Source organism: Cynocephalus volans, chromosome 4, assembly GCF_027409185.1.
Source record: "Cynocephalus volans isolate mCynVol1 chromosome 4, mCynVol1.pri, whole genome shotgun sequence".
NCBI lineage: Eukaryota > Metazoa > Chordata > Mammalia > Dermoptera > Cynocephalidae > Cynocephalus > Cynocephalus volans.
In genome coordinates, this window is record NC_084463.1 from 101,456,034 (window position 1) to 101,472,596 (window position 16,563).

Sequence of the window (16,563 nt, forward strand, 5' to 3'; positions counted from 1 at the left end):
AAGATGATCTTAGGGTTTGTTTTGGTGGCTTTGCTAGATTAGAAAACAAAATTAATATTGCCAATTTTTACACCTTTGAAATCTTTGAATCTGTATTAATGATAGTATCATAATTTCCAAAATTTTTTCATCTATTTTTATATTTTTTGATATTTTACATTTTACTTGTGCTCTAAAAATATAAAGTTTTATTATGTTGAAGTATTTGGCAAGGCTTAGAGAAAAATCAAACCTCTGAGAATTGTTTTACATTTAACTTAATGCATTTCAGTTTAAGCCATTAAATTTTCTAAAATGTAATGTCTATTACATTTATAAACATTTTTAAATCAACTGAAAATTAGAGCACTTGTTATTATTGTGGGAATTTCCTTTGAGAGTCTGCTGGCAGTTATATTGGAAGTATGTGAATTATCTTTCCGTTACCGTACTGTCTAATCATAATATTTGGTAATGACATTATTAGAAGCTTCTTTTTTGGTAAGTTCTACAATTTTGACTATTATTTATTGTTGGCACATCATTTAAATAGGCAAGACTATTTAAATACAGTACCTCAAAAAGAAATAGAATCACAATTTATATGAGCAACTGGCTTTGTACTTTTTGTTTGCTCTATTACTTTTACCAGTTTTAAAACAATATTTAAAATAATGATGGTGTGTTTTGGTTCCTTTTAAGTTTTTCGTCTGGTGGTTTGTCTCTGTCAGGAGCTCACTCTTGTGAATGTTGATGTTTCCCTAATTAGACTATAAGATGAATGGGAATCTTGTGCTCTTGGATTTACCACATTTTATTTTTAGAAAAAGCACTATTTTAAAATTAGAAGTTTATTTTAAGATCTACTGGTTTTTATATGTTGAGAAAATATTGAGCACTCTTCTAGGTACTGTGGATGCAACAATGCACAAAAAGGGTAGTGGGGTAGGAAGTCCTTGCACTTACAGAGCTTCTTGTCTATGGTTGTATGTAGTCTTCCAATTAAATATATTAACTTCTTTCTCTTCAAAGCCACTTATATGGCATTATGGTTAATTTGGAAAAAAATGACCTTTATAGAATTATTAATAGTGGTATATGTTGTCATCCTCTATACAACGGATTGGTTGGACAAAAAGACTGAGTATTAGTGAGAACCAGAATGCATACACATGAGCCATCTCAATGGAAAAATACTGTAAAGGATGTAAATTTAAGTGGGATTGATCATATGGTAGCAATTTGAAAAATTGTACCTTCAAGCACATGCAAAGTAAACATGTAAGACATTGTTAAGGGAATGTTAGAAGAGATAAAATAATATCGCAGAACCTTATTTACACCTGCTGGGATTTGAGTGGTGAACTTTTTCAAGTTGCTTGGTTGTTTCAATTTCCTACAAAGTATCGATGTTTTATTTTTAAGCATGGTTTGTTAAGTTCACTTCATAATTCTTCAGAAATAACAAGTATATTGCATATCTATTTATACATACAGAACAAATGAATCTCTAAAGACACAGAAGCCATATACGAATTACTGAACAACATTAAATATTAGGATAAAATCAAGTTTGGCTTCTGAATGCAGTTAACTAACCACTGAGGTGTTGGTAAAATCATTGGCAGTACTCAAACTGAAATTGCTGCAGCCAATTTCTGTGTATTAGTGTACTTCCTGTAGTCTTTGGCAGAATGCTGCTAGTAAAGGAAGGATATAAAAGGTTACTATGGGTAGAAAGAAAGCAGGAAAAGATTGTGGACTTTAAGGGCGGCTCCTTGCCTAAGGACAAACACAGAGTAAATATGGACATGCTAGCAAATACTCTGTGGTAACTGTTGTACCTAAAATTTTTTGCTAGTTTTATTCTTTTAAGAAATAAATTTATGAAGAGTTGGGCATGCAACCCAAGAAGTTAGTGATATGTGTATGTAGTAGGGGTTCTTTTTTGGTGAGTATCATCTGCATAGAAGCTTTTTAAATTTGGCTGTGTGCAGTTAGTTTTGTGTCTGTTGCTATTAGAGAGAAATGGTGGGCTTTCCTTTCCGCCAGTCTTGTCCTAGAGAATAATAAGGAGACAGGACAACTATCATGACAGAAAGTCCATCAGGACAAAACTGAGGTTATTTTCTGTGTTCCTATCAATGCTTATTTTTTAAATGATTTTATTTTTTATCTTAATTAATTAACTTAATTTTTCCTTAGTTTGCAACAGTGGCTAGACATACAATTGAAAAGAGCAGACTAATTTCTGGGTCAAAATATTTGATATAGTTTGATTTTTAAAGTTTTAGAAACTGCATTCAAAGAAGAAATTGTGGATATAAGTAAACATTAGTACTCTTGGGCGTATAGGTTTGCTAGTAAGTTTCATCTTTTCATGGCTATTCTGTAGCACACCTTTTAAGGGAGTGAGAGGAAATTACTGCTTATGCTGCTCCTCATTCTTTTTCTCCCCAGATCCTCAGTTTCTGTTTATTTAGTGGTTGGTTGGGCCAGGATAAAATAGGGGGTGGATAGAATAGTGAATTCAAGCTAGAGCTATGGTTTTGAATCTTTTGTATGCTAACGTGCCTCTTTTTTGGGGTGGGGGGGCCTCCTTTTGCACAAGGAATACTGCTCTGTCCTTGTGTTCACTCGTTTGTTGTTTGCTCTGTCCTCTATCCTACAAGTTGGGTTTGAATCCCCTGCTCCAACCACTGATCAAAAAACATAATTTAAAAAAAAACTCTTCTCCTTTCTCAACCTCTATATGTAAGTTTCAGTTTATGCTGTGGACAGTCTTTATAACTGTAGAGTAAATACGACATGTGTGAAGGCTGTTCTCATCTGAAGGATGCCAGTTTGCAACCTCTGCTTTAATTGTTCTAGGCCTTACTTCTGATTCAAACTGTTGCTACTCAGTCTTGATTTTATAGCTCTGAAGTGTGTTCCAGTAGTACCTTTTGCTTCTGTCATATAACTTACCGTTCTGTTATACCCTTCCATCCCACCCGTTTTGCATAGTCTCTGGTATGTGGTAAATGCTTGGTGAATGCTTATTTATTTATTTATTTATTTATTTTGGCAGCTGGCTGATATGGAGATCCAAATCCTTAACCTTGGTCTTATCAGTATCATGCTCTACCAATTGAGCTAACAGGCCAGCCCCTGGTGAACGTTTATTTAATGAATGATTGAAGAAATACAGATTCTGAGGATGATAATCTTTAGGTGAAATTTAGCCCATTTGAAGTGAGTTAACTGATTCGTTTTAGACAAGTTGAAGAGACAAGTATGTCAAAGGAGTGAGCACATATGACTTAGAATATAGGGAGACAAAAACTGATCTTTAAAAAGATTACATTTTGGGAGGATAAGCAGTATTCTTTATTAATGCCTATATTCCCTAGTAGTCAAAAATAACTGGTATATAGGTCAACTAGCTATTTGTTTGCATTTAAGAGATTTTAAAGATGGAGGCCATCTCTTTACTTTAGGCAGAGTTTCACAGGGTACCTTGGCTCTTAAGTCTGGAATTCAGTTTTTATCAGTTTATCTGGAGGAAATGTCCCAATAAAACTAACCAGACACTTAATTTATTAGTGTATAATGGGAGATCTATTTGGTCAGAATAATAAGTTTTAAGGTACTCAGGAAAGAAGCTCATGGATCAAAAGATTGTTTAGTAAGCATTTAATTTGAACTGAGAGAGTGAGTTTAGTTTTTTTGGTGCGGGAGGGCTTGTGACAGATTTTTTTATTGTGGTAAAATATATATAACATAAAATTTACCATTTTAACTACTTTTAAGTGTAAAATTCAGTGGCATTAAATACATTCACACTGTTGTACACCTATCACCACTATTTCCAGGATATTTTCATTACCCCAAACAATAATATCCCATTAACCAATAATTTACAATTCTTTCTTCCTCCAGCCCCTGATAATATCTAATCTACTTTCTGTCTCTATGATGTTACCTATTCTAGATATTCCATATAAGCAGAATAATAATATTTGTCCTTTTGGAGTTCAGTGTTCTTAAAGCATATTTCTACCCCTCTATTCTAGGATTGTCTGTTTGGGTAGTGGTGTTCAAACATATTTTGATTGTATTCTATCTCTAAAAAAATTGAAATGATATACATGTTTATATTTACTTCTAGGTTATATACATTTACTCTCTAATATATTGTATACATTATAAAATATGCATTAAAAACTTAAAGAATTAAATAAATATTATTTTGAAATATATTGTCAATATCTTTTGATGACTTCCTGCTGTCATTAGCTTATATCTCAAGGTATAAAATTTTATTTCTTGTCAGGTCTTATCGGATGGTCATTATATCTACTTTACAATGCAGCTGAAAGAGAGCTGTTCATATGGGTAGAAGGTGTCAGCTCTGCCATTTGCTTGTACTTGAATTATTAGTATTTACTTCAGTATTTCTTTATCAGGATCTTTTAAAGCCACTTATCCATTGTGTGAGTGTGAGTTCAATTAGAATATTGACTCTAGGGCCGAGCCCGTGGCGCACTTGGTAGAGTGCTGCGCTGGGAGCGCGGCGACTCTCCCGCCGTGGGTTCAGATCCCATATAGGAATGACCAGTGCGCTCACTGGCTGAGTGCTGGTCACGAAAAAGACAAAAAAAAAAAAAAAAAAAGAATATTGACTCTAAAGGGAATCAGTCAGGTACATAAACTACAGTATGTTCAAATACATTGAAAGTGAATGCATAAATAAAGGTGCTACTGTAACTACTCTGTGTTTAGAACAAACATCCTTTCTTCCCCAAAATACTTTGTGTACTGTACCTGGTATTGGACTATCTGATATTCTGTCCAAGTGAGGGGTAGCAGTAGGATGCATCAAAGGTGTATCTGTGCTTAAATTTTAATACAGTTTAACTGCATTCTTATGCAAGACGGTTCAACTATTTTCTTTATATATCTTTGTGGATTGGCTTGCGTACTCCTGTGGGTCACATTCACTTCAGTTTCACTGGTGTAAAGTAGTCATCTGGTTGTCTAACACCTTTTCATTGAGAGGCTTGCTTGGTCATTGTAATTATTTTATAATTTTATCACAAAAGTAGAGGCATTATGGCCTCAGGCCAGATAAATAATAATATCCTTGTTTAGATTTCACTTTTCTTCTTAAAGGTGCAAATTAGATACTTTGTTGGATTTGCTAAATACCATAGTCTCATTAATGATAAGTTTAAAAGTGCATCCTGAGATAAGTAAAATAAGACCTTTGCTCTCAGCATATAGTAATTTTTAAAAGCTCCAGTTTAAGAAGGTGACTTTCCAGTGGAAGATGCCAAGAAATTTCTTATTTTTTAAAATAAAATTTCAATGTGTGGACTGATGTTATTATGATTTGAGGGTAAAGTGATCTAATGGGTTTCCAAAATGAAATAGATAAACTGAGTTTTGAATCAATAAATACTAAAAAAAAAAAAATTGAATTAAAAAAAATGAGGTGACTTTATTTTTACTTATTCTCTGAAAACAAGGTTTTGTATCTATACTGAGTTTCCCCCCCAAAATTCATGTCCACCAAAACCTGTGTATATTACCTTATTTGCAAATAGGGTCTTTGCAGATGTAACCAAATTAAAATGAGGTCATATTGGATTTACTCCAGTCCAATGACTGGTGTCCTTATATAAAGAGGGCGGTTTGGATAGAGAGACACAGAGAGGAGAATGCCACGTGAAGATGGAGGCAGAGACTGGAGTGATGAATCTACAAACCAAGGAATGCCAAGTGTTGCTGGAAACTCCCTGAAGCTAACAGAGATGCACGGAATAGATTCTCCTCAGAGCCTCCAAAAAAGAACCAACCCTGCTATGATACCCTGATTTTGGACTTCTGGAGGTTAGAGGTCTTCCAGAGAATAGATTTCCGTTCTTTTAAGCCACCCAGTTGTGGTACTTTCTTACAGCACCCCTGGGAAAATAGTATGGTAACCAAGTATAATTTTCCTATTCAAATATCAATTTGAGCCTCTCGATGTGGCTACATGTATAAATATGATAGAAAAGATGATGGGTATTCTACCTCCTAAATTATAGTAATGGTCATGAGTTTTTGGAGCACTAAGTATATACTAGTCACCATTATTTTAAATTCTTACACCAATTCTGTAAGGTATGTATTATTATTCCTGCTTTAAAAATGAAGACACTGAGGTTCAGAAACGGTGGCCCTCACATAGTCTGAACCTTGATGTGTGACTAAAAGCCCATTGTTCTCTTCCTTTATCACTGTCTTTCTGTACACTTACAGAGGTCAGTTTCTGGTAGTGACAATAGCTGGTATTTATAATTTTTTTTCTTTACCTCACAGTTTACCTTTGGAAAATCTCAACAAATAAAAAATGATCACCCCTTAAATGTTCCAACCTTTTCCAAAGCTAAGTTCTATGTAATTTTAGTATTTGGCTGCATTTCCGTTTTTCAGCCAGAGCCTAGAATCTAGGACCAAACTGTGCCATTATATTCCTCTGGGATTTGTTCAGTCGCTGAAACCAGGAAGGATCAGAAGTTCTTCATGGAAATTCCAGGGACTTTAGCATTATATCTAGAGAATCAGAATGATTATAACACCCATTCCTGAGTACTAATAACTTCAGATAGGCCGTTTAGAACGTATAGTACTGGATGATTTTTATTTAAGAGAGCCCAGAAAGTGGAGTAAATGCCAATAAAGACAAGTGTAATTGGTAAGGTATCATCTATCCCATTTATGATGGCTGGTCAGAGATAAAATTAAACTTATTATCTGTCCTTAGTAGAAGAAAATAAAGGGAAGGATGACATATTCCTGAATATGATGGTTTTGACCTTGTGTTTGATTACAGATGTTTTGGGGGATTTACACAGTTCAGTGTGAGTATTGAAACATTGCAGGGATCAAAGCGTATGTGCATAGCTTTTCTATCTAACCCCCTATCTAAATAGTGTTCATTAACAGCATAGTTCAGCTAACACGGAACACCAACCATGTGGCAGGCGCTTTTAGGTGGTGAGGATATCATTAATTAAAAAATTGTATTATTTTCTTTCAGAAATATGTTTATATTGGTAATGAAAAATGGTAACACTTTAATTGGACTTGGGAAAGATAAAATGAAAACTATTTGCAAGTATGTTATAAAACTAGAGTTTTCTAAAATGTGGATAGTTAAATGGTATGTGTAGACCGATAATTTTATTTGATAATACACATAGTTTAAGGTTTGGAACTGTAAGTAAGGGAATGTATTCTAGTATTTTTATATAATTTGAAAGAAGATAAGCAGTTTCTGCAAAATGAAGTATTTTTATTCATTTGTGTTTATTAAAAGGAAAAATATAGCATTGGATTCTTTGTGATGGAATTTAATTGCTGTTAAATAACATCCATTTCCTTCTTAAAAGTAGAAAAGGACATGGTTACTGTCTTTGAATAAGTCTTAGTCTAATGAAAAAATAGACTCATAAGCAAGTAAAGGTAGCTTATCTGGTTTTATCTAGGAGAATCATTATCCATCCTTTAACACAGACATATCTAATGCTTCTCATTAGAGCATTGCTTCATAGTGTAGTCCATGTGGGAATAAGCTTCCGCACTTTAAATCATCAGTTCAGGTGAGTTTAAATTTGGGATTCATATCTGAAATCATTTTTTATCTTTCTTTTTAATATATATGTCATATCTTTCACAATCAACCATCACATAGATCTCGTTTATCGTATTTGAGAACCAGTTGTTCTGGAGGAGGACTGCCTCTTTGATGTGCTCCCTAGAACATGCCAAAGTGAATTTTGGATAAGCAATATAGCCTATATTTTAAATTAGCTGGTCCCAAGCATAATTTACAAATTGGATGAAATGCCATCCAATCTTTTACTTTGATGTATGAGAAAAGACTTATTAAGCCAACATTACTTTAGCCTAAGCTGTTACCATTTCTCATTCTCTAAGTTGGCTTGCTTCTTAGCTTTTCTGAGAAAGGAGCAAATGATCTAATGCTTTTATTTTAAAAGAGAGAACCGTAATGCTATCTAGGAAACATTCCATTTTAGCACCCATACCTCACTTTCTCACATATTAAGGTCCTTGCGTACAGGATGATATTTCGCTTGTGTCTGGCACGTCATAAGTGCTTAAATAACATTTGATGCATGAAAAATGAAAAGTACTTTCTTCAGGCCTGCTGTGTTGGAAATTACAGTTCAGAGTAGGAACTGATAAAATGTTATTCTTAAACTGAGAAAGGGTTATTGCTACAAGGAAATCAAAGTATGTGTTTTTACCAATAATTGAGAGCCACAAGTAGCTCATGTAGAGTAAATCCCTCCCTTCTATTTTCAGAAATAAATCATTTAATAAACTTTATATTTAAATACTTTGTGAAACTTTATATATTTCTTTTAGTAGAATTAAACCCTTATATCCATTTAATGACAACTTTCTTCAATTTTTAAAGCACTTTATATATTTATATATATCATTTAGTAGAATTATACTCTTAGTCTTCATAAATGTAAACCAGACATTATTGATTCAAAGAATATTTGTTTTTAATGAATTGTTAACAGAGGGTTAGTAGTTCAAAAAATTATTCTTTTTAGTGGTTTAAACATTGGAACTCAATAAATTGTTAATATGAGCAAGTGACTTCTTAAGTCATTTTGTCAGGATAAATGCAAAATTAAATAAAACTTGATTCTTATCCTCAAAGGGTTTATAATCAAGTAGGATAAACAGGTATGCAAATGACTATAGTACAAAACAAAATTAAATAGTTTCCGAGTCAGAATTATGTGCAGCAAGATTATAAACAGAGAAAAATAATCCATACTAGTGATGATTAGGGAAGACTGTGGATAAGACATTTAGTATTAATTACTACTGGAATAAGGTATGCCAGTCTGAGGCCCCCTTTGGCCCATTTGGCTCAGTTCTTTGCCTGTTTGGTTCAAACACGGAGAGCCATCTTCAGTATTTTCAGATTTTGTGTGTTAGAAATTTGGACTGTTGCCTAAAAATGGGTGTCTGGAGGATAAAATTTTTCCAAATGAAGAATATAGCCTGACAGTTAAGAATATGGTTTCAGTTGTAGCTCTGCCACTTATTAGCTGTCTTACCTTGGGCAGTTTATTTAACTACTGTGCTTCAGTTTTCCAGTCTGTAAAACAGGATAATAATAATATCATGCAGGGTTATTGTTTGTCTTTATTTATCAGTGTCTGCTTTTGTAAGGTAGAAACTTGATAACAGAATAAGCGCCTGGAGATTCTAAGATGAACTTAGACATTGCTCCTGTGTGTGTGTGTGTGTGTGTGTGTGTGTGTGTGTGTGTGTGTGTGTGTGTGTGTGTGTGTAGGCTAAAATTTTTTCTTTTATTTTTTAAAATTATTTTTTAATGTTTTGTTTTTATTGGTTATGCATATTCATGGGGTACAAAGCAAATTGTCACCACTTGTGCCTAAGATGTGATGGCCAGATCCATACTGGCAGCATGTCCATTACCACAAATCGTGATTATAACCCGTGTCCCACACCCAGTTATCCCCGACCTCCCTCCCCATCCCTCTTTCCCCACTCCACTTTGTATCCCTAGGTATGTTCTCTCCCTCTGCAAGTCTTAATGCACCACTGTGTAGACTAAAAATTTAATTGTAGCGCAGTGAAATTAGAACTATCCTGAAAACAATAGCAGAGGAGACTGAGTGTTTTAGAGCAGGTTTTTGATTTGGGATTTTAAATCTGTGTGCAGGGTTTCAGGGAGAGAGCAATTGCTTCTTTGTTTCCAGAGATGTTTTTTAGAGAATGTGGACTTAAAGGTTTGGAGCAGTTTTGGAATTGAGGTTTCTGCCAGTTATCTAAGTACCTTCCCTACTTTAAAAGATATTTTTTCTGACTCGTTATGAATGATTATTGTAAAGTTAATGAAATCTTCTCCTTCTGTTTCATTTTCTATTATTCTTTGTTTGCTATTAACTATTTCTTTAAATTTCTGAATTGGTAATTCAAATCATTTGGATCTGTTGTGAATTCAGGACGTTCAAATTATTTTTTTTTAGCCGTGTATATTGTACTCGTTAAATTCTTCAACTGATGTCATATTTAAAGGATGTTAAAGTGTTAATATGCTTTATTTTGTTCTCTTTTATATTGAATATTTCCAAACATATAGCAAAGTTGGAAGAACATTACAATTAACACTCATATACCTACTATCTAGATTCTACCATGAACATTTAGCATACTTGCTTTATCCCATATCTATCCATCTATTGATCCTTCTATCATCCATTATTCCATTTTGGTTTTGGTGCATTTCAAAGTAAATTGCAGATGTCAGGAAACTTAATACCTCTAAATACCTCAAGCATGCTTTGTTTTTGAAAAGTCCATTTCCCCCCTTTTTATTTCATTCAGAGTTGGCATTTTAATACTTTTTCCTCTCTCTGTATTTATATACTTTAATTTCAGACTGAACCCACTGTGGCTAATTCTGTTACTAAGTCTTCTTACTGTTAATACTCAAAATCATATTTGCTTTTTCTTTGGTTTGGACTTTTTTCTTAAAAATATGCTTTATTAGTCATTTTAACCAAATTTCTTGAGTATTTTGTGGCTTATATAATTGTAGCATTTCCATCTCCTACAGTTTGCAATACTTTATGACATGTTTGCTGATAGGAGTTTTAAAGACAAATTCCTCCATAGCATTAGACATCAGAAGCATTTCTTGTTTTAAAACTACTTAGAAGACCTCAACTAGGTTATGAACTCTTTGTAGCCAGAAATTGTATATCATCATTCCTTGTAGCTCACAACTTTCAAAAGGAAGAACTCAAATACTTGTTGATAGATTGACTCTTGATATCAGTGCTTAAAATATTCTAGCACTATTGTTCTAAAGTTGAAAATTTAAAAACAAATCCCAACTTACGTTTGTCAGCAACTCTCAAGAATTTGTATTCATTATGTATATGATGTATATTGTAGTGGAATTTGAAAAAAGTCATAGGAAATTATTCGAGAAGTGTGTAATAGCGAGGCATTGTTCTCAGAATAACAGGATATCCTTCCATTTTATAGCCTTTGCATTTCTAATCCATAACAGAATACAATGACCTACTTTGGGCATAAGTTTTTGCAAAACAATTTTATTATTTTAAAGTAATTGAATTGTGGACGTTGAATTAGGTAATTGTTATACATTTAATATATTATTTTAAGATTAGGTTCCAAGTAGCAAGTAAGATCCAAAGCATGTCAAACCAAAGTTATCTTTTCTACTGTTTTCATTGTTGCTTCTTAAAATCTATGTAGGATATTGTTTTATGAAAGTGTTGAAATTGCAGTTAGATAAAAATTATAGAAGGAGGAGGACCTTTCCCTCTCTGCTCTGTACACACACACACTCACTCCTATAGTTGGAACACTTGTTATGTGTCTGTATTCTTTTGGATCTTCCAGATTTAGTGCTTCTTCCCCTATCCAGATTAGACCATACTTTGATTCTTCTTAAATAAAAATTAGGCAGGAATTTTAGGATATCAAGAGACAGAGACCTCGTAGAGGGGTTTACATATCCTTCATTCCCTATCAAATATAATACCTAAACAGTATCTAAATTCATTTCTTCTAGCCCTGTGTCTGAAGGTCAGAATGTTTAATTATTTTACGGATCCTAAGCTCTAGTGCTGTCTTTGCTTATTTGAGTGATTGAGGGAGGAATTGAGAAGTCATTCCAATGGGTTATGTTCAGCCGTCCAGAGCAGGGGTTGGCAAACATTTTTTGCAAAGGACCAAAGAGTAAATATTTTATGCATTAAGGGCCATATTGTCTTTGCCACGCTACCCAATATTTCTATTGCGGAGTGAAAGCAGCCATAGACAATTGGTATACAAATGGATGTGATCATGTTCCAATTAAACTTTATTTAGTGAAACAGACAGCAGGCTGTAATTTGCCAACCTGTGTGCTCAAACTATCTTTTTCCCTCATAATTTGTGAATGGATATTTTTGTAAAATATGATAAAAATAAATGAATTGAATAAACAAAATAAAAAGGATGTACCATACAAGCTTAAAATTTTTAGATTACACAGACAACTAGTTACATTTTAGTACATATAATTAGAGTAGCCATACATTGGGAAAAAGAAAAGAATTAGAAAAACTGTAAATGTTGTTACTTGAAAATGATACAGGAGCCACTCAGTTTCCCTGGGCTTGGGTTACAACACAGCCTCTGTGTTATAAGCCATTCTCCAAGGTTTTTGGCCCCTCCTGTTGACCCTCTCCTAGAGAAAAGCTACTGTTCCCAGTTAGACCTATTTTCGACACCAACACGGTAAAATGAGACCACAGGGAGCTGGCTTATGCAAATTCAGTGGCTGGGCATGCTCAGTAGAGAAGGGTTATATAACCCTGGTGGTTGAATGACCTTCTATTAGAGGTGCTAGAGAGCACAGAATATTCTTGAGTATGCCTGGTGCATGTGACAGGATTTTACCAATGAACATCCTCCAGGAACAGAACAACTGAGCATGTGAGCATGTGCAAGATTAATGTTACATAGCTGGGAATCACCCCCCTTAATTGAATACTCATTAGGTAGTGAAACTATAAAAGCCAAATCCCAGCAGAAGGCAGGGTTGTTACTCACTTTCCTGGAGCCAGTCCACACTCTTCCTGTGGAGTGCATATTTCTTTTCTTTTTGTATCAAACGTTTCAATTCTGTACTGAACAATAAGTATGTATTTATTGCTTTTGTGTTAAACTTGGTGTGGGCCCTGCTCAGTCTCTGGAGCTATGCCGAACTCTGTAGAATCTGTATTTCTTATCTGTTATATTAAACTTGTTTCACTTTCTCCTGTGACTCTGCCTTTGAATTCTTTCCTGTGGCAGAGTCAAGAACCTACTAAGAGGCCGACGATTGTGCCCCCTGGACCCTACCTCTGACATCAAAAGTATCTTCTAGCTTATTAATATAGAGAATTGCTATTATAGTCTTAACTATTTGGTCATCCCACAATACTAACTAAACAAAAACTTGAATGAAATTGCAACTCTCCATTTATTAAATGTCTCCAGACACTAAACAAATACTGTGTATATAAATATTTTAAAATTTTAATGTGACATAAATTTGTTTCTTGATATTAATTTATCTAATATAGGTTGGATTGACAACAGTGCTACTCACAAGAGATAATGTATATGTAAACTGTTCCTATGTTTTGTTTTACCAGTACTCAGTGTGGAGAAACCAGACTCAGAAGTATGCTGACGAGAACTGAAGGAGAAATTTTAGCAAGCTCAGTATATTCATGCTTAACTTTTTTTTCCAAGATGAAGCAAGTGATTATTTTCAGAATTCATTTTCAACCTTTCATTAGTAGTCAGTTCCAACAATTTATCCTGTAGAATTATAGTTAAGTTAAATTATCTCTCAAAGAAATGGATTGTGGATCTATGAATTTCCTATGTATTGATCTTCTTTTGATGGGATAAAGGTTGAAAATGTTTTATCAAATTTGTAAGGTGTTTGTAAAGTGATAATATCTCAACAAATGTACAGTGTCTGATTACACCTACTTTATTGGAAATGATTGTTAAATTACGGAATATGTGATGAATATCTGTAGAAACTCTGATCTTTTCATGCCATTAACTTCCTTTTTTTGCCCTTTGATCTTATTGGCCATTGAGAAATACTTGTATGCCTTCCTTACACGGAAGTATGAAGATCATTAAAAATAGCAAATAAGTAAGACAAGTAAGTTTGGCTGCCCAATTCAATCTTTAAAACTTTGGGACCATATTTTTTTTTACCTTATAGAAACAATAAGAGTTCATTACATTGTTTATTTTCAACAGAATATTTCTCCTTGACAACCATGGAACTTCAGCATGTAGTAACAGTAATATATGATCACTTTCCATTTGATCATTCAGTGGAGATAATACCTCTAATATATTGCAGTAGCCTTTAAGTAATCCACAATTATACTATGTCACTGTTTAGACAGAAGACTTTTTTTTTTTTAAAGTCATACCAAGAGTTTCTCAATGAAGGAAGCAGTGCGTTGATTTACCCTCTGTAGTAAACTTCTTAGTCTGGGTATTATCCAGAATATTTTCGGATGGTGCTTCTATCATTACAGTTGCACCATCAGAATATACTGTTACACAAAATTTAAACTCTAAACCACATTTATTGACTATATTGGCTTGATTAAAATTTAAATGATTATAAATGACATTATGAAAATACATGCTTTATATTTTATTAGATTGTTTTATATTTGCATTAGAATTGACAAAATAACCAATGTCAAATTGCTATAAAAGTTTCTAAATACTTACTCTCAATTTCTGAACTGAACCAGTTGTGAACCAGTAACAAACAGTTGGAGGACCTTTGTTCTGTCTAGAAACTAATGAAGGGCCATTGTAGCAAGGGGAATGGGTGTTCTCACTCTTTTGCTACTTTTTCTAGAGTAGAAATTCTGGGCCTTTGGTGAAACCCAATTATAGCTTTCTTTTGCTTTGTTTGGGATTCAGTTGGACAAATTTTCCCCCATATTTGTATGTGGAGACATAATATCCAACAAATGTAAAGGGACTTTAAGTAGGCAATTTACAGATTTGTCCATTATCTCCCCATGTAGATATGGAAAGGCTTGTATAAAGACAGTGTTCTTAGTTAATGTTGTCTTATTTTTTCACCTGACACTGAAAAATCATTATGGTGGTATCTGGGTCCCTATGTCTATTTTATGATTATCCCCATGTCCTCTATAAAAGGGACCTATTTAAGAGCCTTATATGTTCAGCAGCTATCTCTCAAATCTGTTTTAATTAGGGTGACCTCCATATATGTTTATAGCAATCTACTTTCTATATGATTTATAAATGTACATATACATCTGCATATGATATATTTCTATCCATCTATCTGTCCTTTCTGCATAAGTATATCCTTTTTTAAAAAATTATTTCTGTATATCATTGAATTGCTTTAACGACTTTTTATGGAGCCTTAAAACTGGAAGTGGTGTGAAGGTCATGTGGTTCAGGCAAACTATGGCCATCTGGCCTGACAACTGTTTTTCTAAGTAAAGTTTTATCCGACCACACCCATTTATTTACATGTTGTCTATGGCTCCTTTCTTGCTACAGTGGCAGAGTTGAATAGTTTCCATGGAGACCTTATGGCCTGCAAAGCGAAAAATATTTACTCTGTGGCTCTTTGCAGAAAAGTTTGCTGACTGCTTATATAGAGGCCTGGCAGCCTCTACCTGAATCCATTCTATGACAGTATTTTACTATATCTGAAAGCATTCAACTTATGATTAGAAAGTTCCTATTTATATTGAGCAAAAAATCTTGCCTTTTAAGTAACCTTCCTGGTTACATGGTAGTCTTCTAGGAATTTGAAGACAATTTTTATGCTTGTTCTTACCTCTTTCTCCTGGTCTGTACCCCAGTCTTCCCAGTCCTAAAAATCTGTACTTTAATTCACAATTGAATGTTCTGTGAAATTCAGTTTTAAACGTTTTACCTGTCATGTTTCCTGTCATTATTCCTCAGGCATTGACACACAGATCAGAACCTAATTTGATATTCCTGTGGGTGTGATTGGCTCAAACTGTTTCTTTTCATGTTTTTTATTTTTTCTTCCACTCAACGGTGTTATTTTTACTGTAAATATGAGCTAAGTTGCATTATCCTTTTAGGCAGCTATATCACACTAGTGGCTAAACTCAACCAATTTAGTCTTTTATATATCTGGACATTAAATCAGATCCTCTCCATCCTATGATGAACTCATGGCAGGACTTTTACTACTATGAGATTCCATTGTATTAAGTTTAACACATTGTGCCAGTATGTTGAGAAGTTTTTGTATCTTGATTCTGTCATTCACATATTCACTGTTCCTCTTAGCTCTTTGTCATGTGAGAATTTGATAGCAGTGTAAGTACTTGGCCAACACCTTGCTATGTTTGTGTGGTCATTAAGGAACACAAGTGAAATTGTTCTGGTAATTTCTCTTGGAGTTTATGGTAAATTGAATTATTGCTCAGCAAATATTCATTCCCTACCCTTTCCCTTAAGGTGAAGTATATATCTGTGTTTCACAGACTTTGAACTTTGTCATATGGCTTCCATGGGCTAATAGAATGGAGGTGAAAGTGACAGTAGGCCATTTCTGAAATGAGGCTTTAAGAGACATGGCAAGTTTCTTCTAGCTCTCTTGTACTTCTGCCATTTACTATAAGAAGAGCCTGCCCCAGATAACTACTTCCCTTTCAGACTGGGTCCCAGAATAAAAGCTACATGAAGGAGACCTGAATTTGACTTGCAACCTGAAGCAGAGGTGCTCTAGCCAACCTGCAGATTCATCAGCAAAAAATTAGAATTTGTTATTGTAATCCATTTGCATTTTTGGAGCTATTTGTTACATAGCATTAATTCAACAATAGCTGGCCCATACATAGTTAACCAAGTCATTCTGTTTTTGGACATTTGTCTCTGAAATGCCTATTACCTGTAAATAACAAGTTAAGC

General features: G+C 34.0%; 1 protein-coding gene across 3 annotated transcripts in view; it reads left to right on the forward strand.

Annotated features, from left to right (window-relative positions):
• The window catches only part of FCHSD2 (FCH and double SH3 domains 2), a 320,644-nt gene that overhangs the window by 68,260 nt on the left and 235,821 nt on the right, over positions 1-16,563 (forward strand). The window lies entirely within an intron of this gene.